Genomic DNA, 12,298 nt, shown 5'->3' on the forward strand with positions numbered 1-12,298 from the left:
GTGCCATTAACTTGGCTAAAGCTCCTTGGGAACGGAAAGGGGCGTTTCAGGGACATGGTGTTTTACTGTCTTGCTCTTTTTCTTTTTTTTTCTTAGGATGACACAGGTGGCTGCCACATTGTCTCTGAGGGAACACCATCCCACATAAATAGATAAACCACCAAGGCAGCAGCACGCAGCCCGTCCACGAGCACTGTTCCCTGGCCTCACAGGGAGCCACAGGATGCCCAGCACTCTGCTGCCCGCCTGCTTCCTTGGCCTGCTGGCCTTCACCTCTGCGTGCTACATTCAGATGTGCCCAAGCGGGGGCAAAAAGATCATGATTGAGAATGGAGACGACCCAGGTACTACTGTGGACCATCTCAGGATGCCAGCCATGATCAGTGCCTAAGGATGGACAGGGGCTAGGAAAGAGGGAGTCCTTGGGAGAAGCCAGTCTTGAGGGGTAGAAGGGGCTGCTGCACACTGATCCCATCCACACAGGGGATGCAAGAAATTGAGAGAGATGCTTTTCCAGTAACTGGGCTTGGGGTTGGATCAGGGAGAATGCAGTTGGGGAGGCCTCTGCTGGGCCTCTTAGGTCCTCTCGTCTGGACTAGTTGGAGGATTGGCGGTTCTGTTCCACCTGCAATTCTAGGTCTTCTCCACCAAACACCAGCTGCTCTCAGCCACAGATAGCTGACCTCACATTCAAATGGCTACTGATCTAAGCTGGCCTTAGAAGAAGGACCACTCAAGTACCTGTAAGGAGGTTCTGCTAGACACCTAGCCCAATTCTCTTTTGCCGTATGTCCAGCTGATTCTCCCTTTTTTTTGTTTAAAAATTTTTTATAGTTGTAGATGGGCAGAATGCCTTTCTTTTATTTATTTATTTATTTTTATGTGGTGCTGCGGATCGAACCCAGTGCCTCATGCACGCGAGGCAAGCGCCCTGCCACTGAGCTACAGCCCCAGCCCCAGCCCCAGCCAATTCCTTTTAATTCCAGCTATGACAGAGCTGAAGGAAATCTGATCAGTTCTGCCCAGGCCACAGGTGGCTCTATGTCGAGCTGTAGAATAAGGGAGACTGGGCAGGCGGGCAACCCTACAGCCTCCCTACTGTGTGTTGGCTTCTTTGAAGGTCTGAGTTACCAGGTTTTCATGTTCTCCCCAGAGTTCAGGGGCCTCAAAGCCATCTGGATGGCTACAGTAGGGTGAGCATTGGATCATGTATCCAAGTGAGGCCCACCAGGTTGGTGGTAGGTTGCAAGGGCAAAGCCAGAAATGGGAGAAAAGGTTCGTGTGTGCTCTGCATATGGTCATGGGTCCCTCTGCAAGGGCCTAGGGATGAAATTTACATGATGGGGCAAAGGGAAGTTATGCAATAGGCATCTAATAGGCAGATGACAGAGGAGGGCATACCAGTGATGTCCCAGAGTTGGAGAGAAGGTCTCCTGCGGTATCCCATGGGAGACCTGACCCACAAGTGAAGGTGAGGATGCTGCGGGCTGTTACTGAGAACTGGTCATCTGTCACCTGAAAATGGAAGTGTTTTGTCCATTTTGCACGCACCTTTGACCTCTCTCCAGATCCATCTCCCCCCAGGACCTCAGTCCCATGATTATCACTTGCATTCTGGCACCCTGAAGCCCAGCATGTACTCCTTGCACCTGCCTGGCCTGGTGCATGCCCCTACTTTTCCCACCGCCTCCCTGATCACACTCACCTGCGTCCATCCCTGCAGTACCAGAGCCACAAGATAAGGCACCGACTGAGAATTTTAATCAACTGCCAGGAGAAGAAAATGAGGTTCAGGAGGAACATGGAAATGCTGCACTGCGTCCACAAGAAACTTCCAACGTGGCCAGGCAAGCACATCCTGAAGCTGTGCCGGAAGAGGAGCAGCAAAAGCCCCCCAGGCTGAGGCTGAAACGCAGGTGAGCTACTGGGGAGGGTTGTCGGGGCGGGTGCCTGCAGGGGACATAGGGGTGGAGGTTTCGGAGCTCTGCGCACCCCCAGGATGCCTACGCTGTTACGGTCCTTCCCACAGATAAGTGTACCAGCGACCCCGCGTGCTGCCCCGCCTTTGACCAAAGCAGGGGAGCCCGCGACAGGAGCAATGCCACCCAGCTGGAGGAGCCCACCTGCTGCAGATAGCTGGGGCACTGAGGCCTGCCCAGCCCAGAAGGCCAGTCAGGGTTTGAGCTGCCTTCAGCCGCCACTCTGAACATCTCTTCCCACCCCTGTCCCAAAGAAAATAAACCTTTATAGATGCACCCCAGTGTTCCTCTCAATCTCTTGGGTAGGGAGGGGAGACCATACCAGGTGGAGCACAGACCACCAGCCAGTTCATACACCAAAGGTAATGGAGGCATTTTAATGTATCTCAAATGAACACAGATTCTAAAGCCAGATGAGCTCCTTGGAAGGGGTGCTGCTCAATCCTGAGAACAGGAAAGGACAGACGCTCCCAAGACTCCCCTTTCCCAAGGTGCTTGCCAACCATCAGCTAGGAATGAGGTCAGCAGGTGACCTAAGGGCACAGAGCAACCTGGCCCAGGGTCACACCCTTCCTGGTCACCACACCCAGTGGCTGGTCCATTTGGGCCCAAATGCAAGACACCTCTGCTCTGAAGGAGCATTTCAGCTCCAGAGCTCCCTGTGGGGTCAGCTGAGGTCTGCAAGGCAGGGGCCCCTCTGCCTATACCTCTCCCTGCCCCTCCCCAGGCCCACTGCAGCAGACACCCTGTCTCTAAAGTCCCTCTCAGGCTGCTCCCTGGGGCACCCACATGCAGTAATGAGGAAGAGATAAGAGCCAGTGTCAGAGAGACCAGTCCCCTCTTCTCTTGGAGAAGAGAATGGGCCAGCCCTGGGCTCCCTTTCCTCTATGTCACTTTCCTCAATAGGTTCTGAGGCCAACACAGTAAGGCAGGTCCCAGAGTGTTTCTGGCCTGCAGTCGCTGACCCTGAGTCATTAGTGTGAGCTCCAGCCCGAGGAGCTGATCAGGCTGACCTGGGTTGCACATGCAGGTCATTGGCCTTCCTGGCCTACCAGGCCAAGGACTTGAGCCCAGCCATGGCCCCAGGGAGGCCTCCCACCCATCTGTGTGGCCAAAATGACCTCACTCAACCTAACTTGTGCTCACAAATTACCATAGTATAATGTCCCAGTGTGACTGACCTAATTCCTCTGTTCACCCCCTCCCCATCTGCTGATGCACCCCATTACAGATGCTCAGAAACACCAGTGTCCAAAGCAGGCAGAAATCCTGTCCCCAGGCTGGGGGTGCAGCTCAGTGCTGCAGTGCTTGCCTGGCATGTAGGAGTCTCTGGGCTCCTGCTCCAGGAGGGGGGCCTAGGGTAGGTGGGGAGGGCCTCCTGCCTTCATGGGGCTTATACTCCAATGGAGGAGGGGAGGTGGGACAGTGAACATGTTCCAGAGGGCTGGGCTATAGTGTGGATATTGAGTGTCCCCAAGCCCCCTGTGCTAAAGCCTTGATCCACAGAGAGGTGTGTTTAGGATGTGTTTCAATCTTGAAGAGGTGGTGCCTAGTGGGAGGACTTGTTATTATGGAGAGCATGTCCTTAAAGGGGACAATGGTACCCTGGCCTGTCCTTGCTCTGTCTTGTGCTTTCCAGCCATGAGATATGTGGTTTTGCTCCATTCTGTGATTCCGCCAGTATACGCTGCCCTGCCTTGAACCCAGAAACAACAAGGCCAACTGACGATGATCTGGAACCTCTGAAACCATTGTCAAAATCAACTTGAATTCTCCACAAGCTAGTTATCTCAGGTATGTTGCTGTAGAGTGGAAACCCAGCAATGGGAAACAAAGATAAACCGTAGTAGATTTTAGAGGCAAAGGCACCTTGTGTTATAGGAACTGGGGTATGGCTCAGTGGTTGAACAGGTTCTCAGCATGTATAAGGCTCTGGGATAGATCCCCAGCACAGCCCCTCAAAAAGAAAAAAAGAAAAAAAAAAAAAAAGAAAACTTTTGTATATTGGTAAGTGGTATGGAGATTGGAGAAAGGGCCTGTTCTCACATTTCTAAGGGTTGTTGGTGTCAACTTCCTCCTGGCCATGACCTCAGAGCCCTGGGCAATGGTGAGCAGAGATGCCACATGCGTCAAGGCAGGAGCAGTGGGTGTTTTGCAGTGCTGGGGATCCACTCCAGGGCCCCCAACCTGCTGGGCAAGGGCTCTACCATTGAACTGAGTCTTCAGGACTTTTATTTTTCTTTGAGTCTGGGTCTTGCTAAGTTGCCAAGGCTGGCCTGGAAGTTGAGATCCTCCTGCCTCAGTTGTCCAGGAGCTAGATGACAGGTAGCGCCAGGGTGCTGACTCTTTGCTTAGTCACGATGGGATCCACCTCAGTTCCACAGCTGTCTGACTCAGGACCAGCATGTTCCTTAAATGTTTCCATCGCACACGAGGTGCCCTCTTGGGTTCCTATAATTTTGGTCCCTGCTGTTCACGTCTTCACAGTTATAGACCATTCCTGTGTCTTCATGGTGGAGAGTCCTCAGGTGAGACAAATGGAAAATGGGGAAGAGAGAAAGTTGTGCTGCTGCTAGCAGCAGAGTCCATCTGAAAATGAGGCCCAGCTCCTTGATGGTGCACATGAGAGGAGAGAAAGGCACAGGAGGGTGGGGAGGGGCGGATGGTCTGCTGAAATGAGTGAACTGTTGTTACCTGTTCTCACACAGTAGGGGAGTACTTTAAAGAAAGTTAAGAGATGGGGGTTTTAATCTGGAGATTTGAAACATTTAGTTAGGAAAGCATCTTAGAAAAACTTAAACTTTTATGGCAACATTATATGATTCCCTTAAGATGTCAGTGAGCTAGGAAGAGGGCTGGTACATGCAACAAGTAACCATAGAAATAAGTGTGACTTACCCTAGGTCACACAGCAACTCCCTGGAGAGCTGAGGCAGGTACCCAGGGCTTCCCTCCCTCCCTTCCTTCTTGCCACAATGATTGGAAATCCCCCATGTGGCAAAACCTTACCAGTAGAGGGGCCACAGTACTAAACATAAGAGATGGAGACATTTATTACTTGGGGCTTTCATTTTATAGGGACACACACACACACACACACACACACACACACACACAGAGAGAGACAGAGAGAGAGAGAGAGAGAGAGAGAGAGAGAGAGAGAGAGAGAGAGACTAAACTGTCAGCTATAGTAGGTTCCATGTGACATAATAATGTAGATCAAGATACAAAATCAGCCGGGCAGCAGTGGAGGGGACAGTGGAGGCTGGAGCTACAGTTGAAAGCACTTCATGTTGAGAGGGAACAGAACTTTCCTCCCAAGAGAGTGTTTTTGTATATAATGTATTTTTTCACTTTTGGGGATTCTTTTTGGATAACTTCAATAAAGATTGTAAGAAAGGTTGAGGCTTTGATGGCTTGTTTCTTAAATATTTGCTGAATCCATGCCTTGGAGCACTCTAGGTTTTATATTATAGTGGCCAAAGGTACTTTTTCTCCCCACTTCTGTATTGATCTCTGTTGGAAGTTCTAATGCCAACTCCTGTCTGATGTGAAAGTGATAAATTGTGATTATAGGCTTTTTTTTTCCATCAGTGCTTTATTTATCAAGTTACTCGACTAAACTCAGTTGTCTTGCAGACTTTGTGGTGCTGTCCCTGGATGGGGGCTACAAAAACAAGACTTGGTGAAGATCTTGCTGTTTGGTGCTGAAAATGGATGATGGACTTTGTCAATCAGTCAGGCCTTTGTTGGTACCTGTCTTCAGTTTGCCTCATCTCCATCTAGGGTTATATCCTATCCTGGAAAAAGAATTATGCAGAAGGCTTGGGGGAGAAAGTGATCCCTGTGGAACTCTAGAGAACTGAGGTCTCTGGAAAAGGGGCTGTGCCTGACATAATGGACATGTGGTTGGAAAAGTCTGTGTGTGTGTGGGGGGGAAGGCTGGCTGGTTTTCATATTTACTGTATAGAAAGGTTGAAAAACATCTAAAATTGGAATTGTTACACTGTCTGAAGTTTTGAATTTTCAAAATAAAGATGTGAATTTTTTAAAAAAAGATACAAAATGATAGGGGCGGGAGTGAGGGAGATGTTCTAATCTGACATCCTCCACTCTTTTTATTTTAAGTGGGAAGCCCACAGACTGCATGAGGGGAGAGAAGAACAGTCATCAACTGCAAAGGCAGTTGCAAGAGCTGCCTTCACCCTCAGGAGAGAACTCTGGGCCCCTTCCTCATGGTTTCCAGGACTCTTCAAGATCAGAGAAACTTCTCCAGGAATGAACTCTAGAAATGATCCCCTAAGGCATAGTCTCAGGACAGGTTCCTCTTAATAGGATCCATATGAGCCAGTCAAGTTGATCCTGAGGAGGGGTGAGGGGAGCAGAGCCCTCTGGGACAAAGAAATGGCAGATTCTGCGATCCCAAAGCAGGAGTGGGAAGAAGCAGACAGAGTTGGGATGCATGTGAGAGGTAGGACTGACAAGGGTGAGGGAAGAGAAGGAGCAGGTGAGTAGGGTGAGGGCCAGCTGTGGGAGGAGCAGCTGGTGGGATGGTGGTTGATGGCAGAGTTGGGGAAGCTTGGGAGAGGCAGGGGGCAGCAGAGAATCCAGAGCCCAGTTTGACTAGGTTAAGTCTCAGAGGCCCATTAGATATCCACAGGGAGGTGTCATTGAGCAGTTGAGTGACTACAAGTCTGACACTAGGGAGAGAGGCCCAGGATGGAGATAAGGATTTGGAAGTCCTTAGCTTATAGAAAGTGTATAAAATTACATCAAAGAAGAAAAACGAAGGAATGGAGGACTTGTTCCTGGACGCTCCAACATTTAGAAATGGGAGGCAGAAAAGGACACTGGAAGAAGTATTTCAGTGGGAGGGAAGAAAAACCAAGAAAGTGTAATGTCACTGGAGCCAAACAAGTGTGTTTTAAGAAAAGGACCAGGACACCCATGTTGAATGCTGCTCAGGGAATATAGATAATGAGGACCTACAAATGCCCAACAAGTTTGGCAATACAGAGGTAGGTTTTGACTTTACTAAAAGGAGTTTCAGTGGGATGGTCTGGGCTGAAGCCTGAGTGGAAGGAGTTGAAGAACTAATGTAGCTTCTGGATTAAAATGGCAGATAAAACACCCATGAAAAACAAAGACAATACTAACTCCAGGTAACATAAAAGGCTGTTTTGAGATTAAACACTCATCATTTAAACCTGATAGCTTATTTCAGAAGGGTGTAATATCAAACAAACTGGTAATGTTGCTGTAACCTTCATGACATTATTGTATGAAGGAGACGGTAAATGGAGGGTATATATGTGATGGGGAAGGGTTAGAAAGCTAAGTCTTCCCTTCTTAAAAGATATTTGAATCAATATCAGGAGTTGAGGCCCAGGCAATATACATTTTCAGAAAGTGTGGAAAAATTATTTTGGAAGGGATAATTACAAAGGAAGTGTGGAAGGAATGTGAATTGTCTGGGGATCCATGTGACATGTGAGATGCTACATTTGAAATGGAAACAGTCAACAGTAAAGAGACTTTTCTAAGCCACCAAAAGCTCTGAGTAGTGGGTATTGGGAGAAGAAGGCTCTCTGGTATCTGTGCCCAGGTGGAATTTGGGGTCTTCAAAGGGGTCTGGTGTGATAGGTCAGTCTTAGAATGATGACCCTGGCAGGTGTGGCTGATGGAGACAGGGACCTAGAGCTTGTGACCCTCAATTATTCTGGCTCCAAGTGTTTTCAGGTGGTAATTGGGACTGACAGTGCAAAGAGGGTAAGGTGTGGGAAATGCACATTTTCTTGGCCTGTCTTACAATGCACAGAGTCTTGGACAGTGGCTTGCAATCCAGGCTGTTTCCAGACACAGGTGGATGACAGGGTTTTCCTCGCCTGACTCAGGAAGCTGTTCCCTCTAGAAAAAAATATCTTCAGCATTTAGGATTGACACGAATAATGCAATGCTACCCTTAATAAACTGCACAATGGCACCAGCATTTTCCTCCACTGAATATTAAATATTCAGTGCCCACAACAACCCTGTGCAGTGGCTGCCATTCTTCCTTACTTACACTGCAAGAAAGCAAGGCACAGAGAGGTCAGTGGCTGAACAATCAAGAAGCTCCAAGCAGTACAGTCAGGGGTACCCTGACCACCGGTCTCCAGTGTCCCTCATATGAACTGCCCATGACTTCTTTTTGAAGGCTCTTTTGTGCCTACGAGTTCATTCCTGAATGGCTCGTTGTCAGATCTGTTAGCACACTTGCAGCCATCTTCCTTTTCCCCACCCCCACTTTATGAACACTGTTCTTATTCCCAAGAAATAGAAAGTAGCCCGAGATAGAAACCTACCGGCCTGGAGATGTGCTGGTCTCTCCCTGTTCTCTCACTGAGAGACAGGAGACAACTTACTGGTCCCTGAGATGGGGACGTTCTGGTTTTCCTGTTCTCTCCTTGAGAAGATAAAGGGACATGCTGGTTTTCCTGTTCCGCCTTTGAGAGTTAGAAAAAGTGCCTGTCTTTGTTCCCTGAAACAAACTTGCCTTCCACAAGATCCGGGGATGCTTACTATGTCAGTCAGACTAAACCCTCCCCTAGCACGCGGCCATGATTCTAGCCCATAAAAGGTAACACTCCAGGGCGAGTTGCTGCTGCTGTCCCTCTCTTTGTGCAGAGCAGCTTTGTCAGGCTCCTGACACTAAACCCCCTTCTCATCCCAAGTGTGTGTGTGCGATCAGTCCTGTGCCACTTTTCTTTCAAGGTCCTCAGTGTGGCAGGCTCCCTCCTTGCCTGCCTCATCTCTCAATGTCCTTGGTAGGGTGACTCCACCTATCCCCTGGAGTTTCCTTAAAGCACCCTCAGGCCTGGAGAGGCAGCCAAGCACCTGCAGGGTCTGGGAGAACTGGAGAGCGTGCACAGCTTGTGAAGCATGGATTCCCAGCCTGGGCCGAGGACAAGAGTGGCACTCCGGTGGCCTGGGTGAGGGAGGCTTTAGACCTGCTGCCTGAGGTCAGGAACACAGCAGCTTTCTTGGGCTGGGTCCATTCACTGGAAACTCCTCCCACCCATGGCCCAGAGATCCCATGGACCTCACTCCACTCTGGCCTGATATTGCACTTGTCTGGGGTCCAGGAGGGGGTTCAGGTGGCTGTCGGGACCCATGAATCTCTCCTTGCACCTGTGGACTTACTGGCCCTGGAGTTCTTGCACCTCACAGTATCTCTCCATCCTATGTTTCTGACTGACAGTGCTGTGATGAAGGACAGGCCACAAAATTGTCCCCAAGGCCCCCAGTCTCAGGGCCTAAGTCTCTGAACCCTGCCTGCCATGTAGTGGCCTGGGAGAGATGTAAGCAACTTCAGTTTCTCCTTGAAGTCAGCCACTACCCAAGCCCCTGTGCTTCTGTGAGTTTCCTTTGACTCCATGACAGTGGCTACCTTGTCCATGAGGCTGCAGACAGGGATGTCTTTTCCAAAGCCTTTGAACTGGTCACTGGTTACTTGTCCTGCTTTAGGGCTAACTGGATGGGACCCCACAAGCCTGGGTGTTCCCTGCATCACCACTCCAGGATGGAGCCTGCGGCTGCTTGTAACACAGCAGACCCTAGAATCCCTGCCTGTTCTAGGGGCTGTGTCAGGGGGAAGAGTCCTTTGACTCTCAGCAGCCTCGAGACAGCCACAATGCTCAGAGATGGTCTCCAGGTGACACCCAGTCTGTCCTTCTTCCCGAATTGGAGTCACACTACAATTTTTTTGTCACACTGTGGTCAATGACACTCTGGTCACCTGAGGCTTTCTGTTTCCATATTTGTCACAGACAGACTCATGTGTGTCCCAGATGCCTGAATCATTGCAGATGGCTTGAGACCTGGTAGCTGTGCAAGCCTTGGAGAAAGGAGCTGGTTATGTTCCAGCCAGTTGTGCTGGGGCAGTGGATACTTTTCTTAGACCCCAAGGAACACGCCCTGAGATGGAGTGTGATGCACAGGATGTTGGAAACCTCTTTCAGGAAAGGTCCCTTGGCGACAGACAGGACTCATAGCACCTCTGTCTTTCACAGTGCATTGTCCAGCAATGGTGGCCTGGAAGACCACAGTGCTGGATTCCACACCAGGCAGGGAGTGGGGGTTATAGGTTAGGTCAGAACCAGTGAGGTCATAGTATACTTTGTCCCATCATAGGGACAGCATCCCAAGCAGCTTTATAAATGTCCATGAAAGCAGGCTCTATGGATAGCACTACTTTGCTTTAGTTTCTAATGTGGGTGAGAGATGGAGAGACAGATAGAAAGAGAGAGGGAGAGAGAAAGAGATATCGTGAAGATAATAGATATATGGACATTCATGTCTGGGCTGCTTTTATTGTTTCATTGACTTGGCTAGGTTCTTGGGAATGGAAAAGTGTGTTTCAGGAACATAATGTTTTACTGTTATTATTATTTATTATTATTATTATTATTATTATTATTTTAAAGGATGACACAGGTGGCCACCACATTGCCTCTGAAGGAACACATGGGATATAAATAGACAGCCCACCAAGGCAGCAGCACCCAGCCAGCCCAGGAGCACTGTTCCTGGCCTCACCCAGAGCTATAGGATGCCCAGCACTCTGCTTCGACCTGCTTCCTTGGCCTGCTGGCCTTCGCCTCTGCATGCTTCATCCAGAACTGCCCAAAGGGTGACAAAAAGACCATGACTGAGAATGCAGAGGAGTGACATACCACTGTGGCCCATCTGGGGGCTGCCTGTAGTGATCGGTGCTCAAGCACTGGCAGAGGCTAGGATAAGGGAATCTTTAGGAGAAGCCAGTCTTGAGGGGCATGAGGGGCTGCCGGACACTGACCCCATCCACACAGGGATGCAAGAAATTGAGAGATGCTTCCCCAGTAACTGGGCTTGGGACTGGATTCGGGAGAATGCAGTGGGGAGGCCTCTGCTGGGCCTATGGGGTCATCCCATCTGGACTAGCTGGAGGCTCTGTCCTACCTGCAATCCCAGGCCTTCCCCATCCCACACCATCTGCTCTCAGCCACAGGTGGCCGACCCCACACATAGACTGAAACTGAAATTGATCTGAAACTTTCCTGAGCAGGAGGACCATGCAAGTATCCTGGAAGGAAGTTCTGCTGGGTATCTAGCCATATTCATTATGCTGTATGTCCAGCTCATTTCTTTTTATGTCAGCTGTGGCAGAGCTGAAGAAAATCTGATCACCATGCTCAGCTCTGTCTAGGCCACAGGTGACTCTATGTGGGGCTGATGTGTGGGAAACCATCCTTGTACATGACTGGGTCACACTCCTCGGCTGGGTGCTGAGGTGCTCAGTCGCAGAAATGTGGCAGAGCTTTCCCCATCCTTCTTGGGTCCGAGGGTCAGTGTCTTGTGCATGAGTGTGTCTTGCCACAGCCCCATGGGTGAAGCTATGCTCACCTGTTCCTTTGTAATATAAGGCCTTGCCCTGTTTAGGATAGAATCTTCCATGGAAGTGCCTTGTGTGTGTCCCCTTCTCTTATTGTGTCCTTGGGTGTGGCCTACCCAGGTGTCAGTCAACCTGCTGACAGTGGACATCATGAAGATACTCAGCCCCCTAAAATCTGACCCCTTGCCTCATTTGAATAGCTTCTCCTCAATAAAAGGGGTCAGCACATGCTCTTGCTCTCTCTCTTCCTGTGGACCCTTAAGGTCAGAGGAGCCGTCACAGCGACCCCAAAGAAAAAGGTATTGTGTCTCTTGTGTGGTTACTTCGTGCAGCCCAGTTAGTCCAGTTTAATTGGAGTGACCCCTGAGCCTTTTAGTCTCGAGAACAGAAACCCGGCACTATTGAACAAGTGAAACTGTGCAGGTGGACAACCCCACAGCCTCCCTACTGTGTGCTTGGGCTCCTTTGAAGATCTGAGGCAACAGGTGTGGTGTGTCCTCCCCAGGGTCTAGAAAGCCACATGGGCAGCTATAATGGGGAGAGCATGGGATCATGGACCCAAGTTGGCCTGCCAGGTTCATGGTAGGTCACAAGAGCAAAGTCAGAAATGGGAGGAAGGACGTGTGTGCTCTGCATATGGTCCAGGGCTCCTCTGCAATGGGCCAAAGATCAAGCTGGAATAATGTGGCAGAGAGAAATTCTGGATTAGGATGGAATGGGCTGGCGACAGAGGGGGACACACCAGTAATGTCCCCTTAGATGAAGAGTAAGATCTTTATTTTGCTGTAATCCAGGGGATACCCAGTCTGAGACTGAAGTTGAAGATGCTGAGGGCTATTTTTGAGATGTGGTTGTTGGTCACCTAGAAACCAGTTACTTGGTCCATTTTGCACCTGCCCTTTATTGC

At 49.8% G+C, this 12,298-nt stretch overlaps 1 non-coding gene across 1 annotated transcript; it reads right to left on the reverse strand.

The window, feature by feature from the left end:
• Positions 1–6,072: 6,072 nt before the first annotated feature.
• LOC143396229 (small nucleolar RNA U3) lies at positions 6,073–6,293 on the reverse strand. Its single transcript, XR_013091085.1, has one exon. It is a non-coding gene; the product is annotated as a small nucleolar RNA U3 (small nucleolar RNA).
• Between the last annotated feature and the right edge of the window lie 6,005 nt (positions 6,294–12,298).

Source organism: Callospermophilus lateralis, chromosome 3 (assembly GCF_048772815.1).
Source record: "Callospermophilus lateralis isolate mCalLat2 chromosome 3, mCalLat2.hap1, whole genome shotgun sequence".
NCBI classification, from domain to species: domain Eukaryota; kingdom Metazoa; phylum Chordata; class Mammalia; order Rodentia; family Sciuridae; genus Callospermophilus; species Callospermophilus lateralis.